Source organism: Pygocentrus nattereri, chromosome 30, assembly GCF_015220715.1.
Source record: "Pygocentrus nattereri isolate fPygNat1 chromosome 30, fPygNat1.pri, whole genome shotgun sequence".
NCBI lineage: Eukaryota > Metazoa > Chordata > Actinopteri > Characiformes > Serrasalmidae > Pygocentrus > Pygocentrus nattereri.
In genome coordinates this window covers 15719447-15744223 of record NC_051240.1, presented here as the reverse complement: position 1 = coordinate 15744223, position 24777 = coordinate 15719447, and the positions used below count along the sequence as shown (strand labels likewise).

Here is a 24777-nt window from a genome sequence, read left to right as displayed (position 1 = left end):
TATTAAAAAACCCTACACTGCTCTCTCTCTCTCTCTCTCTCACACACACACACACACACACACACACACACACACACACACACACACACACACACACACACACACTCACACACGACCCCTCCTGGCCTTTAGAGACTGAAAGACTCACCACAGAAAACATTAAGGCTTTGCTTTCGAAATCCAGTGTTTTTAAAAGATCTCTCCTTTTGTCCCTCATCCATAGCGTCCAGTCACACTGACCGTTTAGTGACTGGTGAATTTGCTGAAGCTGGTCAGATTTTATGCAGGTATTAAAAAGTGCTTCTGCTCAGTTGAAACTACCACTCACCAGCACTGTGGTCAGCCATAACTCCAAGATTACAAATGTTCTTGAATAAAAATGTTTACATGCATTTAATCTGAACTACAGATAATCAGACTGTCAGTAATCCGATCAACAGGTTTACATGCAGTTGCGTAATCAGATAATGGGGAAACTCCAGGTCTACATGAGTCAGACAGTAATCAGATAATGGGGAAACTCCAGGTCTACATGAGTCAGACAGTAATCAGATAATGGGGAAACTCCAGGTCTACAGGAGTCAGACAGTAATCAGATAATGGGGAAACTCCAGGACTACATGAGTCAGACAGTAATCAGATAATGGGGAAACTCCAGGTCTACATGAATCAGACAGTAATCAGATAATGGGGAAACTCCAGGTCTACATGAGTCAGACAGTAATCAGATAATGGGGAAACTCCAGGTCTACATGAGTCAGACAGTAATCAGATAATGGGGAAACTCCAGGTCTACAGGAGTCAGACAGTAATCAGATAACGGGGAAACTCCAGTTCTACATGAGTCAGACAGTAATCAGATAATGGGGAAACTCCAGGTCTACAGGAGTCAGACAGTAATCAAATAATGGGGAAACTCCAGGTCTACATGAGTCAGACAGTAATCAGATAATGGGGACACTCCAGGTCTACATGAGTCAGACAGTAATCAGATAATGGAGAAACTCCAGGTCTACATGAGTCAGACAGTAATCAGATAATGGGGAAACTCCAGGTCTACAGGAGTCAGACAGTAATCAGATAATGGGGAAACTCCAGGTCTACATGAGTCAGACAGTAATCAGATAATGGGGAAACTCCAGGTCTACATGAGTCAGACAGTAATCAGATAATGGGGAAACTCCAGGTCTACAGGAGTCAGACAGTAATCAGATAATGGGGGAAACTCCAGGTCTACAGGAGTCAGACAGTAATCAGATAACGGGGAAACTCCAGGTCTACAGGAGTCAGACAGTAATCAGATTTCTGCTTTACAACCAGGCAGTAAACTTACAAAAGAAGACGTGATGTAAATGTAAAACTTTACTCATTTAAATGTTTTCACAAACCATGACATTCAAATGTTTTCATTATTGGGATTTTTGTTCTTGGGGAAGACGCAGACAAGAGCATGAAGGTGAGGACAGTTTGCGCTTTAAGTCAGACGGAGGCTTTTTCTTAGGATCTTTCTCAAGAACACAGTTAGGAAAAAAACGGAGACCATATTGGTGAATTAAGCCCATCGTCAGTGTGCAGAGCTCAAAACACACAGCGTACCGAAAAGCTCAAGCCAACATTACGGTCCACAAACACTGCAGACCGCAGGCCAGCAGGCCAGCAGGCCGGCAGACCGGCAGGCCAGCAGACCGGCATTCAGGGTTCAACACAGATTCAAGTTCAGTTTTGCAGGAAAATAAAAGCTTTAAAAAGGAGAGAAAACCATGGGGAGGTTTACACGAGCTGAAGTGACCAAATCGGTCCTCTCTTTCATCCATCCTTTTGTACTTTCTTTTTAGTCTATTCTCTCTTTTCTTTCATCGTCTTCTCTCGTTTATCCCCTCTTTCCTTCATCCTGTCTTTTTTCATTTGTTCTTTCATTCATTCTTTTTCTTTCGTCACTTCAGTTCTTTGCCTTTTCTTTAATCCTGTCTTTGTTTCTTTCATGCTGTCTCTTCATTTGTCATTTCATTCATTCCCTCTTCATTTCTTTTTTTGTCCTCTCATCCTGTCTTTCTTTCATCCTCTCTCTCTCTGTGTGATACTCAAAGCGTGCCAAGTGATGTGTTGGACAGATTTCTCTGTGATAGAGATCTCACGGGAGAAAAACAGAAAATATTACAAAAATAAAGCAACAGAAGGATAAGGAATCCTGAGGGACGGGAGGGAGAAATATGGACAAATGAAGGCGTTACCCGACACGGCCTTGGCATCGCTCAGGGAGCCACAGCACAGCAGCCACAAACATCCCCCCATCTTTCTGAATCTCATCTTTTTTTATGCTCCCTTCTGTCTCTTCATCCTTCGTTTGACTGCAAACTTTTTTCTGCCATGAGAAATGAATTTTGAACAGGGCGTTTGTTTCTGTTGGAGAATTGAAGTTTCGTTTGTTCAGATTTCATTTTTATTGGCTTGAAACTCTTTCATGTAACATGACCAACTAAGCTGACGGACACTGACGGGGCGGGGCAATGCGATTCTATAAGTTTGGAATGTTTGTTTCTTTACTGGACGTCAGACGACAAACAACTATATTTGTAAAATATTTAATTATGAACGTTGTCCCAAAACATCCTTTTAGAAATCTACGTCACATCAGCAGGGAAATACCCACTACTGATGACCCCCGAAAGTTGGCTTGTTGTACTATAGATGATTACATGATGTAGCTCAAAGAACAGGCAAGTTTATGGGAAGTTGATAATCATGAAAGGAGGAGAACAACTACATAAAGTGAAGGTGCTCAAGCCTGATGGGAAAAAAAAGTTACACAAAGTAATTTAGTTTATGCAACGACAGAATGTCTCCTGCCCCAGTGCCACTCCAGTCTCATTATCTCTTGTCCCAGAAATCTGGTTCCTGCCCCAGAACCTGTTCCATGTCTGGTCCCAGGGCCAGTTCAGTCTCCTGCCTCAGTATCACTCCCATCTTCTGCCCCATTGTCTGTTCTATCTATTGTCCCTGTATCTGTGCCATCACCTGTCCCATTGTCTGTCTTGTCTCATTTCCCAGTGTCTGTACCATCTCCCGTCTCCGTACTACTCCAGTCCTCTGTCCCAGTGTCCATCCTGTCATGTGCCCCAGAGTTGTGTTCTTCCATACTGTCTAAAGTTTCTTGCCCTGATGTCTCTTTAGACCCCAGTCCCAGAGTCAGTCTCATCTGCATCCCCAGTGTTAAGTTCAGTCGCCTTACCCAGTGTTTGTCCCATCTCCTGTCCCAGTATCACTCCATTCTCTTGTGCCAGTGTCACTCCAGTCCCCTGTTCCAGTTTCTGTCCAGTTTGCTCTCTATTCCTTAATTAATTACCATCTGTGCTTCATCAACCTGTTGGGATGAACAGCCCTTCTGTTTGTGTTTTTGTCAGGTTTTGGGCTCTTGGGTTTGCACACGTTCTTTTTCTGCTTTCAAAGCTTGGTTTCCTTTACTAGAACCCCTACTCTGGTTCCTGTGTAGTCAGGTTTTTATTTCTACTTCTTAGCACTACTGTCCAGATGGTTTGACCTAGTTTGTGTCTGTAGTTTGGTTTTCCATGATCTGCTTATCTTGTGTCTTGTTGATTACGGTCAAATCAATGTGTGCTCTGCCATCTCTACTGTGTCACACTACAAAAGTGTTACCAAAAAAACCAAAAAATATTGTATTAACTTGGAAATATCACCTCTACTGTACTTCAGAAAGGATGGGTCAATGTTAATCTCTTATTCTCCAGAGTTTTTGGTTTGTCTGAATTTGTGACCAAATCGTAAGGCAAATTATTCAGTAACTGCATGAAATAAAAGTATTTTTTTGTAAAAGCTCCTCAAATGATCAGAACATGTGTTTTATGATCTCCACATATCACTACATGCTCACAATTTACTGCTGAGAGCCAAAAATCTGCGACGCTCTTTGTGTTATTTTCTAAAAGTGATGTTTCCAGAGCAGATCACTGAAGAGACGCCGTCTGTTTATAATTTAGAGCCCAGATTTGGGGAAAAACGGGTCGACTTTCAGTAGAAAAACAAACTGAGTTCAGCTTCTTTTATTATGAGGGTTTAAAATGACGTTTTATATCCAAAATCGCAAGAGCCGCAACTTAGTTTTATAACCTATCGTCAACAATACTCTTAAAAGGGGATTCTTCAAGGGTTCTGTGTAGACCCATGAACACCCAAAGAACCCCTGGCAAGATTAAATCGTTCTTTGCATGGTGAAATGGTTCTTCAGATTGATGGAGAATGTGTTTCATATGGTTCTGTATAGAACCTTTGAAAACAAAGGGTTCTGCTATTTTTACAAATGTCAAGCTTGTAATAGTACAAGAACCCTTTTTGGTGCTACATTGTGTAAATAGTTCTCCCTCTTTCAGCCTGAAGACACAATGCAAAGAACCATTTAATCATGCAAAGGGTTCTTTGGTTGTGTATAGAACCATTTTCATTACTAAAGAACCCTTGAAGAACCATCTTCAAGTATCGGTTGCTGATGCATTGCTTTAAGTGGGGAAATTGAACACAATCACATGGAGCTTTTAGACGAATCAGAAGCAGCCAAACATCTTTGTTCTGTGACATCACAACCACAAATAACAGGCAGGAGCACTTTAAGCCAAATAAAAGGTGTGCTGGTCTCAGCCATTGAAAGGCCTGTGCATCAGTTTATAGACAATAGCAGTTTAAATCATAAATCACAATATCGGATCAGAAATAAAGCAATTAGATCAAGATACAAACAGTGTAGATGTTCCCTCAAAGCTCCAGCAGTGGGTTTAATGTCTGATTGTGAAGCTTAAATCAGGTTCTCCAGGTGAAAAGTTGGTATTTGTTCCTTTTCATAACCGAATGTTTTAAAACAGAGCAGTAGAGTAAAAGCCTGGAGGCGAGGCGAGGCAGGGTGTGTGGAGTCAGTCCAGCTTAGAACAGATCATTTCAGTGGATTATGGTTCAGTTATGTTCCCTGACTGAAGGCACTGAGATGGAGCTTTGAGGGAACCACCCCAGTGACCAGAGGGGCACTGATCCAGTGACTGTCTAGAACCTTTATTTCTGAGAGTGTGATTTCATATTAATAATAGACAATATATTCTTTGAAGAAAAAAAAAAACCTCGTTAATTCTTTGATTTCATATTGATAGATGATCATAATTTGTTGATAAACATTCATTTTTTTCCATTCTTAGTTTATAGTACATAAGTTTGATATAAATCATATCAATTCCCACAGATTAAGTAGTTTTTCTATTATTTTCTAAAGCCTAAACAAAAAGAAAGAAAGCAAATAAAATAAAATAAATAAACACTCCTCTGTGGAGTTCGTGCAGAGCCTTTGGTTTACCTGTTCAATGCTGTAAGAGTGTGTTAGTGTTGCTGTAGATACCTGCTTATATCCAGGCTCGAGCTGATCAATGGGCATCATTGGGCCGAACACGATGAGAACGGAGCTCCAGCGTTCGGCTTCAGCCTCCGAACTATCGATCGCTCCTCTGCCCCCAGTCATCTGTTCTGGAACGCAGGGGAAAGTTTGACGTTTTGTCAGTTATTACCTCAGCCTGGCTGTCCTGAGTTGTGAATCTACTGTGTCACACACACACACACACACCCCTACATGGCTTTAACCAGAGAACCTGTAGAGAGGAGAATTCCCACTCTGCAATGTCTTCTGGGTTTCTCAAACACTAGAGGGCGCTCCCGAGCAAGTCCAAAATGAACATGTTAATATGGAGCATCTGAGAAATCATTTGCTGGACAGCATCAAACATTTTAACACCGCCGTTTTATTTTAAGAGCTTTTAAACTCGAGTTATAGGAGTTTAAAACGGTGCCTCATGTACATTCATGAGGTCACTGAGCAGGAACAGCCAATGAGCTGCTCCGCTCGGCCATCAATCATGTCGCTCTAGCAGTAAAGCCCCGCCTCCTGCTACCCAAACCATGTTTACTGTAGAACTAAAAGGAAACGTACAGGTGAGATTTCTTTGCTTTTTGTTTGAAAGTTCTGGTTCAGTGATTAGAAACTATTTTAACTTCATTTTTACCAGTTGGGCTCCATTCACTCCCATTCATTGAGGACTTGCTCACGGTCACCCTCGGCTGTCCAGCAGGCCTGTTTTTGATATAAGGGGGAGAATAGGAAGTGGCCAGGTGCCTCATAAACCAGCTCTGGCTTTAACGAAGATCGGCCCTTCATCATCCAGACTGATGGGCCTTTGGCCTGTTTGCATTTTGTAGAGGAATTATTTTTCAAAAGGTGCTAAACGGACGTTCTTTCTGACTCTGTAACCAGGAGAATTAAGATTAACTGATCCTCATTTGTCCCAGAATGGGGAAATTTCACCTGCACTATCTAACCCATCCATACAGCGAAACACCACATACACACTAGTGAAGACACTCGAGGCAGTGAGCGCACTTTCCTGGAGGCACCTTGCTTAGGGGCACCTCAGTCACGTGCTGTCAGCTCATGGGATGGAACCAGCGACCTTCCGGTCACGAGGAAGGTTAAAGTGCTCCACTAAAACGTTTGTTTATTCCTGGTCTCTCTAGGAAAGCTCCAGAACACGGTGTTAATGAAGAAGTTAATGTATTGCAGATGTTTTAGGCCCCCAGACCCACAGTCTGTAGGCAGACTGTGTCCCATTTGTGACAAACATGCCAAACTCTTGAAATCTGGCCAGGAGTTCTTTACACTCATTCCAGTGGTGGCAGTGAATTCAATTAAAGCTCAAAAGAGCCTTTTAGCTTTTTCACAGAATTTTTAATGTAATTAATTATCAAAGAGCACAGAGTTTATCTAGACTCCACACTTTAACTATCCAAATTAAGGGGGGGTTGGGGGACAAAGAGAGAGGTGGGGACTGGAGAGAAAAACAGTGCGTTTACAAGCAAAGATTTTTGCCAATCTGATTGAATACATTCCCATTACAGATCCAGACTGAGGTTTATTCACTTTATTCAACAATTTGATGGAAAACCTACATTTACATGCTCACTACAAGTATTTTGATGCAAAATAATGTTCATGATTGGAGCACCACTTGGAGTAAACGTTACCATGACAACCAGCATCACACGACTCCAGTCAGAGTGAGATGAGCAGCAGTGAGCAGTGCTTGTTTTTAACTGCTTTAAAATGACGTCAGACTCAGGAAAACATCCTTCACGTGTCTTTATTAAAGAAGGCCGAGAGGAAGACGTCGTGTTCTGAGACACATAAGCTGGACGTCCGTCCCACCGCCGTCTTTTAAAGATCAGAGCATGAACTTCGTCTCCTCTGCAGACCAGTTTCTGCTCCGCCGTGTTGAACGGTATAAACTCTCACTGTGACGCGACGCACATGCAGAACGGACTTAAACTTTCCAATAGGGAATGTAATCGGATACAGACGTTTACATGGATATTATTCAACTTATTTAACTGATTATTTGGAGGTTTATCCACCTTGTTCAGATAGAAATGGTGTTCCAAATGCCCTCAATCGGACTCTGAGGTGTTTACATGGAGATAAAAAGGTGAGACAGAAGGTGAAAGATGGAAAAGAAAAGACTTGGGGGAGAGAGTGAAACAGAACGAGAGCTACTGAGAGAAAGAGACAATAAGAGAACAGAGGGGGGAAAAGACGAGAGAAAGACACGGAAAAAGAGCTGAGAGAAAGAAGAGACCGAGAGATGGAGACTGAGGAGAAAGAGACACAGAGAGCTAGCGAGAGAGAACTTGACAGAAAAAAAAAAAGGAGAAAGACATGGAGAATGACATGTCAGCAAGAGGGAGAAAGAAGAGAAGAAACTGGGGAGGAAGAAAGACAAAGAAAGAGGCTGAGAGAGAAGTTAATAGCCAGAAAAGAGCGAGAGAGACAGTAAGATGAGCGAAAGAAGAGAGAACCAGAGAGATGAAAGACAAATGCAGACATATAGAAAGAGACATAAAAGAAACCATGCAGAGAGAGCGCAAGAGAGGAGGGAGAGAAGGGAAAGAAAGAGGCAAAAAGACAAACAGGGAGAAAGACAGACAGAAGGAGAGACAGATTTCCTGTAAATAACTTAATTTCTATTGTGATCTGTATCTTATTTATGATTACATATTTCTTGTTAACCGATTTGGCAAAAGCGTCTTATTGCATATGCGCCAATGAAGCTGAACTGGACTGATACTAAGAGAGTGAGAGCTTGAGAAAAAGAGCAAGAGATACAGAGAGAGAGAGAGAGAGAGAGAGAGAGAGAGAGAGAGAGAGAGAGAGAGAGAGAGAGAGAGAGAGAGAGAGAGAGAGAGAGAGAGAGAGAGAGAGAGAATCTAATGTAATAAGGCTGCCAGGGTTCTACTCCTCCAAATTTTCTGGTGCATTCAACCATAAAATACACAATACGCCAAATCACCCACTGAGCTCCGACTGCAGCAGCTGAACAGCCTCCACATCCACTGCCTGCTTTAGATGTTAATTTAATGCTATTGGGCACAAATTGTGCTGGCGCTCAAATAATGCATCTGCAGCATGTGTAAGACAAGGTTTCAGAGCAGCTTCCTCTCGCTGTCTGCTCCTCGCCGTGCTCCCGCTGAAATGCCTCAGTGATGTAAGTCAGTGTTTTGGGTTACAGCACTTCGCTGTGCACTTTCAGCCTGTCAGTGTTTGCATGGCTCAGAGTAAAGCCAGCAATTACGCGCCCTAACGAGATGTGTCATGTGAAATCTCAGGCCTGTGGCCCCGCACGCTCGGCCTGATGTTTTATGACGTTCCGTAATATACATCACGGCTCAGGCGGATGTTTCTCAGACTCGGGGCTAACGAAGAGTTCCTGGTTTGGTTGGCTTGTTTACCCGTGTTTCTGAGAGGCGCTCTCCAGGCTGCCTACAAACCATTAGCGCTGAAAGGATGATGTATGGAGTCGCCTTCGGAGAGCAACTTCTGTGTGTTTCCCCTTCCCCCCATAGTCCCCCCGTTTAATTGTGCATTAAAAACCATGCGCCGCACCATTTGTTACATTCGCCGTTTACCGTCTCCACCCTCTTCAGATCCATCTGAGCTCTAATTAATCGAAAAAACAGAGAGCCTGACTTCATTAACTGGTGTGGCTCTGCCTCGTCTGAGGTTAATTATGAGAGTGGGGGAGGATGGGGGGGCTTTACCTTTTCCCACTTAGAGTTCCTGATCAACGGCACCGAGGAGCTCCAAATGGGGTTTAAACCTGCATTCATCCAGGCTGAAGATCATAATGGTCAGAGCTGAAGATGATTCTGAAAGTGATCGAATGATCCATTCTTTTCAGGTGATCAGTGGAACTGATTCAGAGGTCAAGCTGACAAACTTGTGCAGGGGTGTCTAAATTGGGGCCTGGCTCCACCAGATGTCGCTGTGGAGCAGCACATGACCTGATTCAATATAACATTTAAGCAATAGAACCCGAAAGGGGGTGTGTTATCCTGAAATACCATCCCATCATCCCAGCTGTGATGTTATTGGTGATAACTCCCTCCTCGAGTGTCTCTACTGCTTTAATACAGCAGTTAAATAAATACAGTAAGAAATGAATAAACTGGCCGTGAACGCGGCGTTTAATATGTTTTAATGTTCAGTTCCTTCCTCCTAATTATAGCTCCTTAACGAGCAGCTCGCTGCTATGTCAGAGTAACGAGCTCCGCCCACTCGCTGCTCAGTTCGTTCTCCAGCTCCACACAGAGCGACAGTTTGGGAATTTAGTGTCGTCTCGTCTTCAGAGTCGGACCAAATGTGATCTTAAGTGTCCAATTTCTGTTTGTGGCAAAGTAAGAAGTAAAAACATTCCAATGGCTTGAGCGTCTCCTACAGCGCTCAAAGTCGTTGCCTAGCAACAGCGTCTCAGTGGAGTGATGCAGCGTTTGTGAGAAACACCTCTTAACCAATCAGCTCGCGTGGCTGGAACTAACTGTTTAAAATATATTTCTTTGTAACTAATTGTGTTTATATGCACTTAAATCCCATAACTGCAGTCAATCAAGTTTTGCCAGTAATCAGATCAACATCAGATAGTGGGGAAACTCTGGGTCTACATGATTCAGACAATCAGATTTCTGTTTTCCAACCAGCCAATAAACTCACAGGAGACGACGTGACGTTGGAATATTACGATACGTTTACTTCATGCTGCATTTTTTTTTTTTAAAACTGCATGAATTTACTTGAAAATATGAATAAACATCTAGATGAATATTTGAATCCCTGTTTGGTATCAGCGCCACTCCAAAAGTGCTCGACGTCAGTTGTGGCAGCCACTTATAAGAGAAAGGCAACAGAATACGTGAAGTCCATCCATCCATCCATCCATCCACCCAGAAGATGAACACCAGTCAGCCTGGAAAGGACAAAAACTGCTCAGTCAGTCCAAAGAGGGTCAAAAGAAGAACATGGCTAACTGAGTGCAGCTAAAACACTCCTGCTTTCCTTGCCTGCCCTTGCTAGGACATCACTGGAATCCATTCATGGGTTGTTGGACTTTGCGAGAGACGTTTTTGACCAGTTTGCCCAGATAAAGGAAATATACACAACGATCTTTTTCGAGCAGCGAGTCACTGGTGAGTCATTCTGCATTATTACAGGGTGTGTTATGCCTAAAGCCCGGAAAGCGAAGTGTTTCCCGGCTCCGAATCACCGCTTTGAATCTGTATTTGCCACAATGATCATACACCATGATAATTTGTAGTGTGATGCTGTATATCAGTATTTTGTGTGATCTAATGTTATGTCACTAATATTCATGTCTCCTGCACTACGTTGCACCAATTTGTGAACTTGATATAATTGAGTGTTTGGATCAGGTCGTGCAGTTTCACTCGAGTCACAGCTGCCTCTATAGTTTGTGCCCCACCAGGCTTTCTGTGCCAGACACCCCACTGCTTTTGTGTAGCATCTTTGCAACATTCATTTCCGTGTTATATGTCAATAACGACAGAATTAATAATAATAATAATAATAATAATAATAATAAAAGTTTTGATGTCACATGAATTACCATCTTGGTGCGAAAGACACCTCAAACATTTTGACTCAGCTAGAAGAATCCGTTTCTGCTAATAAGCAGAAAAAACCTCAAAGGAGCCAATTAATGATGGTCCAGTTACACAATTTTAACTTTCCATTTTATCTACAGTAGCCACGTTTACATGAAGCCTAATAATCATTAATGATCTGCCTAATAGCTCAATCGGAATGGTCTAGTCCGATTGAAGCCATTTGGAAAAATACAATTTCTATCCAATGGATCGAGGTGGGTAATCCTGTAAATAATCCGTTAAATAGAAAAATCAGATACAGGCTTTTACACGGATTACGTTCCAATCGGAATGTTTCAGTCCGTTCTGCATGTGCGTCGCGTCACAGTGAGAGTTTATACCGTTCAACACAGCGGAGCAGAAACTGGTCTGCAGAGGAGACGAAGTTCATGCTCTGATCTTTAAAAGACGGCGGTGGGACGGACGTCCAGCTTATGTGTCTCAGAACACGACGTCTTCCTCTCGGCCTTCTTTAATAAGGACATGTGAAGGACGTTTTCCTGAATCTGACGTCATTTTAAAGCAGTTAAAACCAAGCGCAACAACTGGAAACTCATTTCATGCTGTCCGGACCTCATGCGATGTTCACGGTCATGGTAACGTTTACTCCAAGAGGTTCTCCACGCATACATGTCATTTCGGATCAGATTACTTGTAGTGAGCATGTAAACAAAGATTTTCCGTCAGATGGTTGAGTAGAGTGAGAAACCCTCAGTCCGAATCTGTAACCCGATTGGCAGAAGTCTGTTAGAGGGTAGGGTTAACATGTTAGCATTTAAGCTTCACACTAGGCCTGTGCTTGGAACAGCGTCCTTTTGTTTGGGTAACCTGGGGAAGTCGGGTTAGACGGGTGGTTTCTTTAGCTTTACTGGTTCGTCCTGACAATGATTTCTTACAATGAAGCAGACGTGGGAGATATCAGCAATATCAGCCTTGGTGAGTCAATCTTTGCTAAACAGTTTAGTCAAAGTTTTGCGTGCGGTATATTGGAAATCTTTAATTCGGCCATAAAACTAAATCTAGAAAGAAGGCATGGAACTGAAAGTCACACAGGCAGAGTTTGTGTTACCTAAGGCCTTTTGAAGTGACCCATTTCGCCTGATGAACGAGAGCCGAGACATGTTTTTACTTGCGTTTGTCTCGAGACCTGTGGTCATTTTTTAGCCGGTAACTTGATACTGTGCTGCAACCATGTCCTAAAATAGCATAGAGGGGTTTGTTGCACAGGCCTCATATCTGTTCAACCAGCACAGCGTCATGCATTTTGAATACAATACATGCAGCTCATCACAAGCCAATATTTGGAAGTTGTTATGTTATAGGTGGATACTACTGCGTTTTTCTGGTCTGTGTAAAATAAGCTTGAACATTGCCCATTAGTTACGGTAAGTGAGTATGATACATGTCACTGGGAGGTGTTGCCGTGGTACAGCATAGCGCAACTATCATTTCAGTGGATTATGGTTATGTTCCCTGACTAAAGGTACTGAGATAGACCCTTGAGGGTTCCACCCCAGTGACAGTTTAATACCTTTACTTCTGAAAAGTGTAGCGAGTGCCTTTTGCATCATGAAGCAGCAGCTTGACTTTGTAGGCGCTATAGCACCAGCTGGAAGACGTAGAAAGAAGAATCAGTGGTTGTTGCGAGACGTGTAGAAAAAAGATCTCAAATCTCATTTGTTATTTTATCCATTATTCACAATATTTTAATTGTTTTATTAATATTTGTTATTTTAATAAATTTAGTTTACCATTTCTCATCTCCATTTTATTTTAACCATTTTATTAACCTTTACATATGTTTTAGTTTCTGTTGTATCATTTAATTTAATTATATTTTTATGATTATTTATAATTCACTTTTTTGTACTCACCAGATTTGAGTCTTCATTTATTAATCTGATGTTCTTACTCATCAGGCACCCTCAATGTTCTCCGAGACTAAAGCTTGATTTTCTTTTCTCCAGATCCACTAAAGAAAAACATGAACTGTATATGAAGAGAACGCGACTACATTTATGAACCGCAATAAAAAGCCTCTCTTTATGCGGTATAAAAGAAGGCAGCAGTCAGTGTGTGAGGAGTCATACAGTGAGTGTAATGATGTTTTGAGGATCAGTAACATCTGGCCGTTTTCCCCTCCGTGTCCAGAGAGGGCACTTAAACACACAGGTAAAGGAGATTTTAGAGGAGGTAGCTGTTAAAATATCAGAAATGTATTGAATTAACTCAAAAGTTAACAGCTGCATAATCTGTGGGATGAGCCTCAGAAGACCCATCCGTCCAGCGAAATTCCCTCAAACTCTCTCAACAATTAATTTCCTCCCTCTGCCGCCCTGCTTCGGCAGCACACTGGAACCATGCTGCTTATTTTAAAGATTAACATTTAAAAATTCATTAGCGATCTTTTCTGGGGCACTTACAGCGCTCATTCTGCACCAACATGCTTTATGATCTCTTCACAGCGATTATTAATTTCGCCATTTCAGCACTGGGGCCAAAGCTCTGAGAACAGAATGAGAGCAGAGACAGTGACATCTGCTGCAGCTTCTCTCACACACACACACACACACACACACACACACACACACACACACACACACACACACACACACACACACACACACACACAGTTACCAAAAGTTTTCACTCTCCCATCCAAATCAGTGAATTCAGGTGATCCGGTCACTTCCATGGCCACAGGTGTATAAAGCCAAGCCCCTGGGCCTGCAGACTGCTTCTACAGACATTAGTGAAAGAATGGGTCGCTCTCAGGAGCTCAGTGAATTCCAGCGTGGTGCCGTGATCGGACGCCACCTGTGCAGCAAGTCCAGTCATGAAATTTCCTCACTACTAAATATTCCACAGTCGACTGTCAGTGGGATTATAACAAAGTGGAAGCGATTGGGAACGACAGCAACTCAGCCACGAAGTGGTCGGCCACATAAAATGACAGAGCGGGGTCAGCGGATGCTGAGGGGCATAGTGCACAGAGGTCACTGACTTTCTGCAGAGAGTCAATCACTACAGACCTCCAAACTTCATGTGGCCTTCAGATCAGCTCAAGAACAGCGTAGAGAGCTTCATGGAATGAGTTTCCATGGTTGAGCAGCTGCATCCAAGCCTTACATCACCAAGCGCAATGCAAAGCGTGGAATGCAGTGGAGTAAAGCGCCGCCACTGGACTCTAGAGCAGTGGAGACGTGTTCTCTGGAGTGACCAATCACACTTCTCCATCTGGAAATCCGATGGACGAGTCTGGGTTTGGCGGTTGCCAGGAGACGGTACTCGTCTGACTGCATTGTGCCAAGTGTAAAGTTTGGTGGGGGGGGGGGGATCATGACGTGGGGCTGTTTTTCAGGAGTTGGGCTCGGCCCCTTAGTTCCAGTGAAAGGAACTCTTAAAGCTTCAGCACCAAGAGACTTTGGACAATTTCATACTCCCAACTTTGTGGGAACAGTTTGGGGACGGCCCCTTCCTGCTCCAACATGACTGAGCACCAGTGCACAAAGCAGGTCCATAAAGACACGGATGAGCCAGTTTGGTGTGGAAGAACTTGACTGGCCTGCACAGAGTCCTGACCTCAACCCCATAGAACACCTTTGGGATGAATTAGAGTGGAAACTGTGAGTCAGGCCTTCTCGTCCAACATCAGTGTCTGACCTCACAAATGCGCTTCTGGAAGAATGTTCAGAAATTCCCATAAACACACTCCTAACCCTTGTGGAAAACCTTCCCAGAACAGTTGAAGCTGTTATAGCTACAAAGGGTGGGTCGACATCATATTAAACACTATGGATTAAGAATGGGACGTCACTCAAGTTCATATGCGTGAAGCCAGACAAGCGAATACTTTTGGCAGTTTAGTGTATGCAGCTGTTTGTGCGCATGCAGTCTAGTTATTTTAAACTAAACATGATTGGGCTGTGAAGAACGAGTGATCGATGAATAATGACTTGTTAGATTATTCTCATGTTAAACGCTACTGATTTTAATTCTATGGGGTTTTTTTTGCCAACACCATCATTATAGGTCAAGACCTGCATCTGGGTATGAGGGTGAGCCTGAGTGGAGTATTAGTGTTTAAAGAACAGCTGTGTGGAAGTGAAGCCTCGCCTGTTGGGGCTGGATTATATTAAACTTTGGCTTTATTTTATATTTAGCTTCCATTATTTTGTCCTTAATGTTGGATACAAACACCTGGGCCACATTTTAAACCCAGTTTGGCCAACTCCATGCATTAGCTTGATGTCTCTACTACCGACATAGGATGGTGAGGGCTAGCCCCCACATCTTTACCAGCTTTACTTCTAACATAACCCATTATACAGCAGAGAGAGAGAGAGACAGCACACTGAAGGACAAAAGGAGAGACAGCGCTGACCTCCACATGGGAGGCTAAGGTTCAGTTTCTTCTCCAGGGCAGGCACGCTATACTTTTACCAATGTCTTTGGACAAGACTTAATGCTACACTCCTCTCCCTCTCAAACAGTTGCTCTGCATAAGACCATCTGCTAAAGGTCATGAATGTAAATGTAGTGTACTGTAGGCTCAGGGAGAGCAGCATACGGAAATATGTGGGAGAAATTACATAATCTGTTGGAACTGCTAGACAGACATTCAGTGTCTGGCGGCAGGCGGATTTGTGCGTAATTTTCTCCGTTTCCTAAAACCAGGTGTGAAGCAGCAGCAGTGTCGCAGTCGAGGATTGCTGGGAGACTTAATTTAACAAAAGACAGCAGATACAATGGCTAAACCAGGCGTCGAGCTGCATGCGGCTCCTTTACTGCCCCGATTCAGCTCCACAGCCGAATTAGATTGCAAGTAAAAAAAGTTATTGCTGATGGGTCTTGCACAGCTTTGATGGTAAACGTTCTTAAAATGCTGGAGTTAATGTAGAACTACTAATTCACCCTTAGGCGCACAGACTGCTGGTCACCATAGCAATGTAGACAACAATCTCACCTACCTAGTAGCTACTGAAACAAAGAGAGATTTAAGATGAACATTGAATTTAGAGATCATGGATTTGCTTGCATTTATAATCCCTCTAGCTGGTTTTCTGATACGTTTAACCTGCAATGCTAAGCCGTCAAGCACTAAAAAGTCATGAAGCTGAAGTAATTCACCAGCTGCTTCTTCGAATTGTCTCGTTCCACCTTAAATGGTACAGCCATAACATTCTCATTTAAGGTGGAACAGGAAGATTAGAACACTGCGCTCACAAATGAGAAGCACGCTTCAGCCTCATAAGTCGAGCATTTAGGGACATTTTACCAGAAACTACTCATTTTGCGGAAAAGTTTCCTGCCAGAGATGCGAGAAAAGCGGTTATAGCTGAGCTAAAAGCTTAAAGCAGAGCCTGGGTGTCGTTTACATAGTGTTTAGTCTATACTACTGCATTAGCATACTTTGTGCAATATGTTTGTAAATATAGACAAGATGGTCAAATGGACACTTGAGGCTCCCAAGGTGGTTTAATTTTTGTTGAAAGGACAAAACGGCTCTACTTCACATTTGGGTTGCGACTCCTGGGCTAGACGGAGATTCATGAGTTCATGAACACGCGCTGAAATAATATTTACCAACAGAATCATGATTTCATTTCAGCTCTCAAGGCCAGATGTACATCTGCTTTGATGTGGCCACAACGTGCGGTCACAGCCTGAATCGTCGCTTCCCGAGTGCCGACTTTTGATCCAGAGTAAAACTCCAGGCCCGTAGAACATTTTTACGAGAAAGAACTCTCAACATTGCCATCTCCTCGGCTTGTTGGCAGCTCCACTGTCTCATTAGCACGGCGCAGTTTGAGGGCGGAGCTCGTCATCTGCATGATTACATTCAGTTTAATAAGATTGTAGCTAAATCTCAGACGTGCCGCTTCCGCATTAAGGCACATGTTGCACTGCACCTGCTCACATGGTCCACAGTCTGACTCCGATGAATCACGCTTTGGTCTAAAGAAAGGAAGCCAAATGCCACCTGAAGGAATTGGGCAGTGTGAGTGTGTATAGGTCAGGTCAGATGGGTGTGTATAGGTTGGGTCAGACGCTGTCTGTGGCCGTGTCACTGTGGAAAGGCCATCATAAACACACCTCACGATGAGGTTTATTTCACACAGAGAGTCCAGCCTGTCCATTTTCTCCCAGCAGGCTAATCAATGCTTACAGCCACAGAGGCCAGGAGAAGTCATTTTCTCCCAAAGTCAAAGGTCAGGATATTGTGGCTCTCTTCCAGCACCTGGACAGACATAGTGAGAGTGAATGACCAGAGAGGGACCTCACAGGACACTTCCACCATCAGTGGTGTAAAGGGTGTGATACTCCAAGAATCCTGGTGGTGCTGTAATCAAAGCCACTAAATACAAGGCAAGTCAGAGTCAAGACTAAGTCTTTGCAACAGTAGAGTCGGAGTCAAGTCTAAGACCGGGAACGGCAGAGATCAAGACACAAATAAGACCAGATCAAGATAACATCACCAGGGTGAAGAACAGAGTGCATTAGAAATGAAAAGGCCTTGTGTGTGTTAGAATGTGCTCAAATAAGACGTGCGTTTGAGAAGATTCAATAAAAACGCATCCACTGGAGACGGTTGCACAAGACATGCTACAGCATGTTGGGCAGGAGCTGGAATACCGACTGGACGGGTGTCGGGTCACAGGCATTTGTGCCAAATCTACATCCCTCTGAATTTCTTGTTGAGTTTTGGTAAATAAATCTTGTTCAACATGAAGCCCGTTTCATTTTGTTTTCCAGGACATGCAGTTACTCAGATATTCACATCTCAAATGATGTCAGCTTCTTTGGGACACGCTGTACTAAAGATCAATAGATTATGATGGGTCTTGCACAATATAATATATAGTCTAAAATATTAAGCAGTTATTCTCTGGCCACATATCATATACCAGCCAAAGTCAACTAATTATAAAATAAAACAAACATCCATCATTGTTAAACAAAAATGTAATAATTCCGATGTGCTTTCTGGGATGTCCGAAATTTGGAACCAAACAAAATGCCCAGCTAAGCCATCAGCTGGCATCAATCTCAAAGAACAGGCCATTTGATTCTGTTAGGTGTTGATATTCGGAATAAGGATATAAGGAATTTCCGAGTTACCTTACCCCAAGACCGAAAAAAGACCAAGACCACTTCGAGATGGAGGCCAAACTCGAGAAGTATGAGTATCTCCAAAATGGAGAGGGCAAAAACATTTCTTTTGATGGAAATTAATAAATAAATTAAAAGAAAAATAAATAAATAAATAAATAAATAAATAAATAAAATAAAAAGAGAACTCATGTGAGATCATCACACATTTCCCTAAAACTGAAGGAACTAACACTGAAATCAAAGTGGAACAAAAGACAAAAACACCTCACTCTAGGAATCTTTGCTGTTAACAGACTAAACAATCTTGATGCGACTCCTAAAAGACACAAATTAGTACTAGGAACACTTAGCAATCAATAAATAACAGCCATCAATATTACACCAGGGGGTTCAAATTCCTACCCAATGCAGCACTTCAAATTCAGTTCCTTAACTAATTAACAAGAACCAAGTCAGATGAAAACAAACATGCAGAAGATTGTGGCCCCTGGACAGGAACTGAATGACTGCATCCCTCAGACCTCTAGAACCTTGTATTAGCATGTATTTCTTACCTTTAACATTGTCTCTGTAATGGATGGTATATTAATGGATATATACAGAGAGCTATAATTCAGAAGCTTATCATACCAAATAGTTTTATTAAGGGGTTTCCATATTTATAGACGACACAGGTGGAGAAACACAGAAAAGATGCAGACAGAGCTCAAATGCACTGGGGGGGTGGGGGGGGGATTTTGGACAAAGAGCAATGCTAAAATATATATTGGTGTATATAAGTAAAAGCTAATGAGTCCAGGAATAAGCTGCAGACGTGGTTATTACCTGGGCAATCAGGGAGATAACGTCAAAACAGTTTGAGTGCCCAGTGAGGACAGCAGTACCACAAATCACACCAGCGGGTGGATCAGTAATAGGGACAAAGGCTGGACCAGGAACAGAAGGTGGGCCAGGGATGGAGTCTGGGTGAAGGCAAGGGTCAGGGACAGACCCCAGGTCAGAGCAAGGGCTGGGAATGGAGTTTGGGTCAGGTCAAAGCAGGTCCTTACAGCAGGGACACTACAGAAGTCACCTGGGCTTCCTTGGAGTCGAACCTTGACGGGCTAAATAGACCTGGCACAACTCTCAGACTTCTCACTCCGGGATCAGCTCATCTCGGCCATGAGCCGTGCTACTTGCTGCGACCTTTGTAGGTGGTCTTCTGCAATAAATGGGGCATTGAGGCAGGACACGTGTGCAAGGTAGTTCTATTAAGGGGTTTATAGTCAATGCAGGCAGAGGTCAACACACTTAGGCAGGTACATGAACAGAAAATGCAAGCAGAGGAAGATGTCAAGACTGGGACCAGATAATGGTGTGTACTTGTAAGAGCTAATGAGTTCAGCTGCCTACTCCAACACCATTTTTAACAAGCCCTCGTCAACTTGGCCTTGCCATTTTCCCTTGGGGGAAACCCTGATGCCATCTTAAGGGCTGTTCCTCTACTGTATTAGTAAAGTGAAGTTTATTAGATGAGCCCTCGGAGGGACAAAGGATCAAGTGAACATAAATGTCAACTTCAGCAGCAGAACTTACTCAGAAATAATTGCGAGCCGACACATTCACTTTTGCATTTTTGAGACAGCTTGAATACTCGACACCAAAAAGTACCTCTGGGAATAGCCGCACATTGCACCCAGTGCCAAGCATCAGCTAAAGGGTAGGTATTTCTCCAGCATTGGGCCGTGAAGCAGGGGAACCGTGTTCACTCGAGTGACGGCGCTCCACTGAATATCTTCGGGATGAGGCGGAGTGATGTTTGTCTTCCAGAACTAAATCATCCAGCATCAGTACTTGACCTCACTAAAAGCTCTTAAGGCTGAATGCAATCTAGTTTTCAAAGCAATGTTCCAACATCTTTAGCCTTCCCAGAAGAATAGGCTGTAGCAAAGGGCTCCCTATAAAAGCCTTAAAAGAGACGCTGGGTAAGCAGATGCCTTCAAACTTCACATTGAACATAAGGGTCAGCCTCCATCTGGAGGGCAAACCATGTCTCGAAGGCTGTAAAAGCTTAAAAGTATTAGCCACAGCTCCAAAAGTTGGTATGTACACGTTTGACCAGTGATTAAATGACACTTTTCCCTAATAATTCACTGATTTCTTTTTTCATCCTGTTTCATAAAAGCAGAAGTCTGTTCTGAGTGAGTTATCAGTACACAAGTCCAAGTAAAACACAATCTCAGGGCAAATCCTAGATCACAGTCCAAAAACCAAACAGGGGTCAAAAACCAGAACAACCAAAACATACAGGCAACCAGAGCAAAAGGGCAAATCCACAAGAGTGAAATCCAGACAGCAGGCAAAAGGTTCAAGGCACAAGCCAAACAATCAGAAACATACCACTCAATAGTCCAAGCAACCGGCAATACTTCACAAAGAGCAGCACAAACCAGGGACTGTTTAAGCTTTAAGACAAGCTCAGGTGAACTGAATTAGAAATGACTGAGAACGAGGCAGTTGCACGTGATTGGAGGAATTGGTGACATCATCGGGACTGGAATTATGGGAAATGAAGTCTTGGAGTGTGCTAGGCAAGGGAGGAGAACCGTGACAATTATAACATGAATATGACAGATTCCTGTTTACTTTTCATATCATTAATGTTGTACTACATTTTAAATATGTGTTTTATTTGAAAAATCCATTTGTCACAGAGATTTTAGGTCACGGCGTTATCAGGATTCTTATATTACAGTTTACCACAGTATGTTCAGCTCTATTAAACTGCTCCTTTGGGTCGAGGCTCATCAGAGAGGAAGCAGCTCAAGGCCTGAGAAGGTGAGTCACACTGGCTCACTATATTTCGTTAATTTATCAATAGTTTGTTCATCAGGCAGCACATATCCAACATTTGTCACAGTGGTTATGTGCTTTGATGACAGAGTAATTCAATTTTTGTCAAAATAATGCCACAAAAACACAGTGAAGATTTCAGACTTTAGATATTTACAAGGAGAAGGTTATAATCAGTTTGAACCCAAGTCATTAATTTAGATAATAATAAGCTAAATATGTGTATGTTTTCATGTATATTATACATTTTAGCCTATACTCATACATTAGCACATACGGAGACATATTTACAGCCCAGCCGATAAAGGACACCGTTTTTGCGGCTCCCAAAGTGGTTTGAATTTGTCGAAAGGACAAAATGGCTCATCTTTACGTTTGGCTTGCAAACCCTGACCTAGAAGGAGAGCTGACTGTGCAGCAGTAGCTGTATGAATCCAGGAAAGATCACCTGGAATTTGACGATGAAGCTTATCTTAAATCTTGACATTGAAATATCAACCCTCCTCTCTTTCTGAAGGTGGTACGTAAGCTTTCTGAGCATCAGAGCTAATGTACAGCAGCAAGTCAGATGGGCTGGAATGAATAGCCGCGCCTGTGAAAGTGTAAACGAGTGTGCCTGTCTCTGTCCGTCAGGATAAACGACCCTGACATTCGTCCTGAGGAGCTGAAAGACTTCTCTCTGAACCGGCTGTCGCCGCCGCGCACAAATTATGCATATTAATGAACCCCCCTATACCTGACATTCCACATGCAGAAAGACACTCTTCATAATTTACCAATTTAGAGAGAGAGAGAGAGAGAGAGAGAGAGAGAGAGAGAGAGAGAGGGAGAGTCTGGTGTGATCAGGATTTCCTCTTCTCCTTTTCCCTCATTTCTCCTCCTAGGCTGCTTGATCTTTTGTCTAATGGACTTCTGTGTAAATTGGAAGTGAGAGATGATTTTGGCGGATGAAGAGAAAAACACGGCGGCCTGCCGAGAGTCGGTGGCGTGTGTACGGTGCATGAAACTTTCAGCTGTGTGTGAGTACAGAGGGGAGAGCATGTGTGATGTAGGCTACAGGGTCGTATTCTGTTTGATTCTGGGAAAAAACATTAAATCAGGGAAAACATGAACATGGAGCTTTAGCGTTAACACACTGTAAACCCAAATCAAGCTGAACGTATACAGAGGAAAAGCTCTGAAGAAAGCCTGGAGTAGTTTTAACCAGCTCTAGATTTGATTAATGAATGCTCCAGTCTCCATGATTATCCTCTAAAGACCAGGCAGCTCCACGGCTCTACCTCTGACTTCATCTATTAAGCCTTTATTCCATTTTTATTCACTTTTTCATCCTTTAGTTCCAAGGAGTGGTTCATTTTTTCAGGGAGTCTTCCCTGAAGTTCAGTGGTCATCGTTCAAAATAATCAAAAATACTTAAACCACACGACCTCCTTCCAGTCATCCTGAAACCTTCTCTAGATTCTGCACGCTTAAAGAGAGAAATGGCTCTTCTTCAAAGGTTCCTTAGTAAAGAAAATGGTTCTATAGAGAACCAGGAACACTCAAAGAACACTTTGCATGAGTAGAGCTCTTTGCATCATGAAAGTGTTCTTCAGGTTGATGGAGAACATGCTGTAGATGGTTCTATATAGATCTTTATTGAAAAGTTTCGCTCCAAAAATCTGTTTAGCACCAAAAAACGGCTTCGTAACAATAGAATAACCCTTTTTCTGAAAAGAGCTCTATATAGCACCAAAAGGTTCTATGGAGAAACATCTACAGCACATTCTGATCACATTCTTTGACTCTTCTGACCGTCATCGTTTTTTTATCATATTACACCATGTTCGATCAAAATGCCTTGCTGGCCAGTACATGACCAGTAAACACAGATTTGAACATGTGTAAACACATTAAATCATCATATTTATTAACAAGTTTACTTCATGGAAGAAAATGTGTGTTTCTGTGGTGACATTTCCTAATATTACTCATATTAGGAACATATTTACTTTAAATCAATGGGATCTAACTGCTTGCCATGTGGCCGTGAGGGACAGGGATGCAGCTTCACTTTCTGCTCTAAAATGTAGGGGTGTGGCTAAAATAAAGCCCCGCCCACACACTACAACTCTGTGTTTCTAGAATATGGGCCAGCATCGTTTTGCATGTTTTTAATTTGAACATTAAATTTATGATACATTTTTTAAAACTTCACTTGGAAAGAAAAAAAATATATATTAAAAAAAACATCATAGAAAAAAATCTAAAAAGTATAAGCATCATTTTCACAAGTTGGAATTTAAAATGATACTTTTGTACATATTTAGCTTATTATTATCTCAATTAATGACTTGGGTTCAAAGTGATTATAACATTCTCCTTGTAAATATCTAAGGTCTGAAATCCTAACTGTGCTTTATATATACACACACACACACACACACACACACACACACACACACACACACACACACTCACTCACCGGCCACTTTATTAGGTACACCTTGCTAGTAAAAGGTTGGACCCCCTTTCGCCTTCAGAACTGCTTTAATTCTTCGTGGCAGACTTTCAACAAGGTGTTGAAAACGTTCCTCAGAGATTTTGATCGGTTATTTGAGTTCCTGTTGCCTTTCTATCTATCTATCTATCTATCTATCTATCTATCTATCTATCTATCTATCTATCTATCTATCTATCTATCTATCTATCTATCTACGTATCTCTCTCTCTCTCTCTATATATATATATATATATACATAAAATAAACAGTGATGTTCTGGATGTTGGCTTGTTTGTTTACCCATCTCCAGGCCTCTCCTCGAGGAAGCCCAGTATTATATGTAATTAAAAAGCAGCTCCTGGTTTGACCAATCAGTGCTCAGTAAATTGAGCTCATGATGTAATTGATGATATTAACGAGTCTCTGTGGCGGCTGTGAAGGCGTCCAGGAAAAATATGGACCCAAGAAATTCTTGTTACTTTTTATTGTTTTTCTGTTTATTTGAATTATGAATACGACTTTATTCTAATGGACATTGTGATAAACTCACTGATGAGGGAAACTGTTTAAAATGTTGCTAAGATCCCTAAAACTTCCACACAGTACTGTATATATCGCTGTTGTCGGAACAAAACCTCATATCTCCATTTTTGTCATTTTTCGGTTTTTGATATAATGTGAAACTGCCTGTTGTTCTGTACATTGTGTGTACATTTCATGATAGAGGGACCAAAAGAAACTGCCAACAGTTACTTGTAAAACATTCTGGTTCCATTGACTTACATTAAAAGTAAAGTATGGTTTTTGCTTCTCCTGTAAAGTCACCATTTTGGAGATACGAGGTTTTGTTCCAACAAGAGGACATATATGCAGGACTTAATCACGAACACGAACACACTTTTTACTGCTTTATTTTTTTACACTTTAGTACTTCTGTACAGAGAGGCCTCAGAGAGGATTCACATTCAACAGTCAATTCCACTGTTTTCTTGATTCTATAAATCAAGAGAAAGCAGTGATGCGGGACAGTGTTTTAAGGAAGTATTGAAATTAGGTGACATGAACCGTGATATCATACGAAATAATATGTGCTTTTTTTTCCTCTTGTGTTCGTGTTGTGAATCGCTGTGGGAAGAGACAACAATGCACATACGAAATAGTTCCTACAGCTCCTGCTTGTGCGTTGGTGACAGTGGTGGACGAAATACACAAACCATGTCCTCGAGTTAAAGTCGAGACACCCAAGGTAAAATATTCCTCCAGTAAAAGTAGAAGTTCCTCCCTTTAGACCTCCACTTGAGTAAAAGTACTAAAGT

General features: G+C 42.2%; 1 long non-coding RNA gene across 1 annotated transcript; it reads right to left on the bottom strand.

Moving 5' to 3' along the window:
• Nucleotides 1-10092: 10092 nt before the first annotated feature.
• LOC108444447 lies at nucleotides 10093-20614 on the bottom strand. The gene is made up of 2 exons (XR_001859234.2): nucleotides 20527-20614; nucleotides 10093-10334 (listed from the first exon to the last, which is right to left on the bottom strand). It is a non-coding gene; the product is annotated as an uncharacterized LOC108444447 (long non-coding RNA).
• Between the last annotated feature and the right edge of the window lie 4163 nt (nucleotides 20615-24777).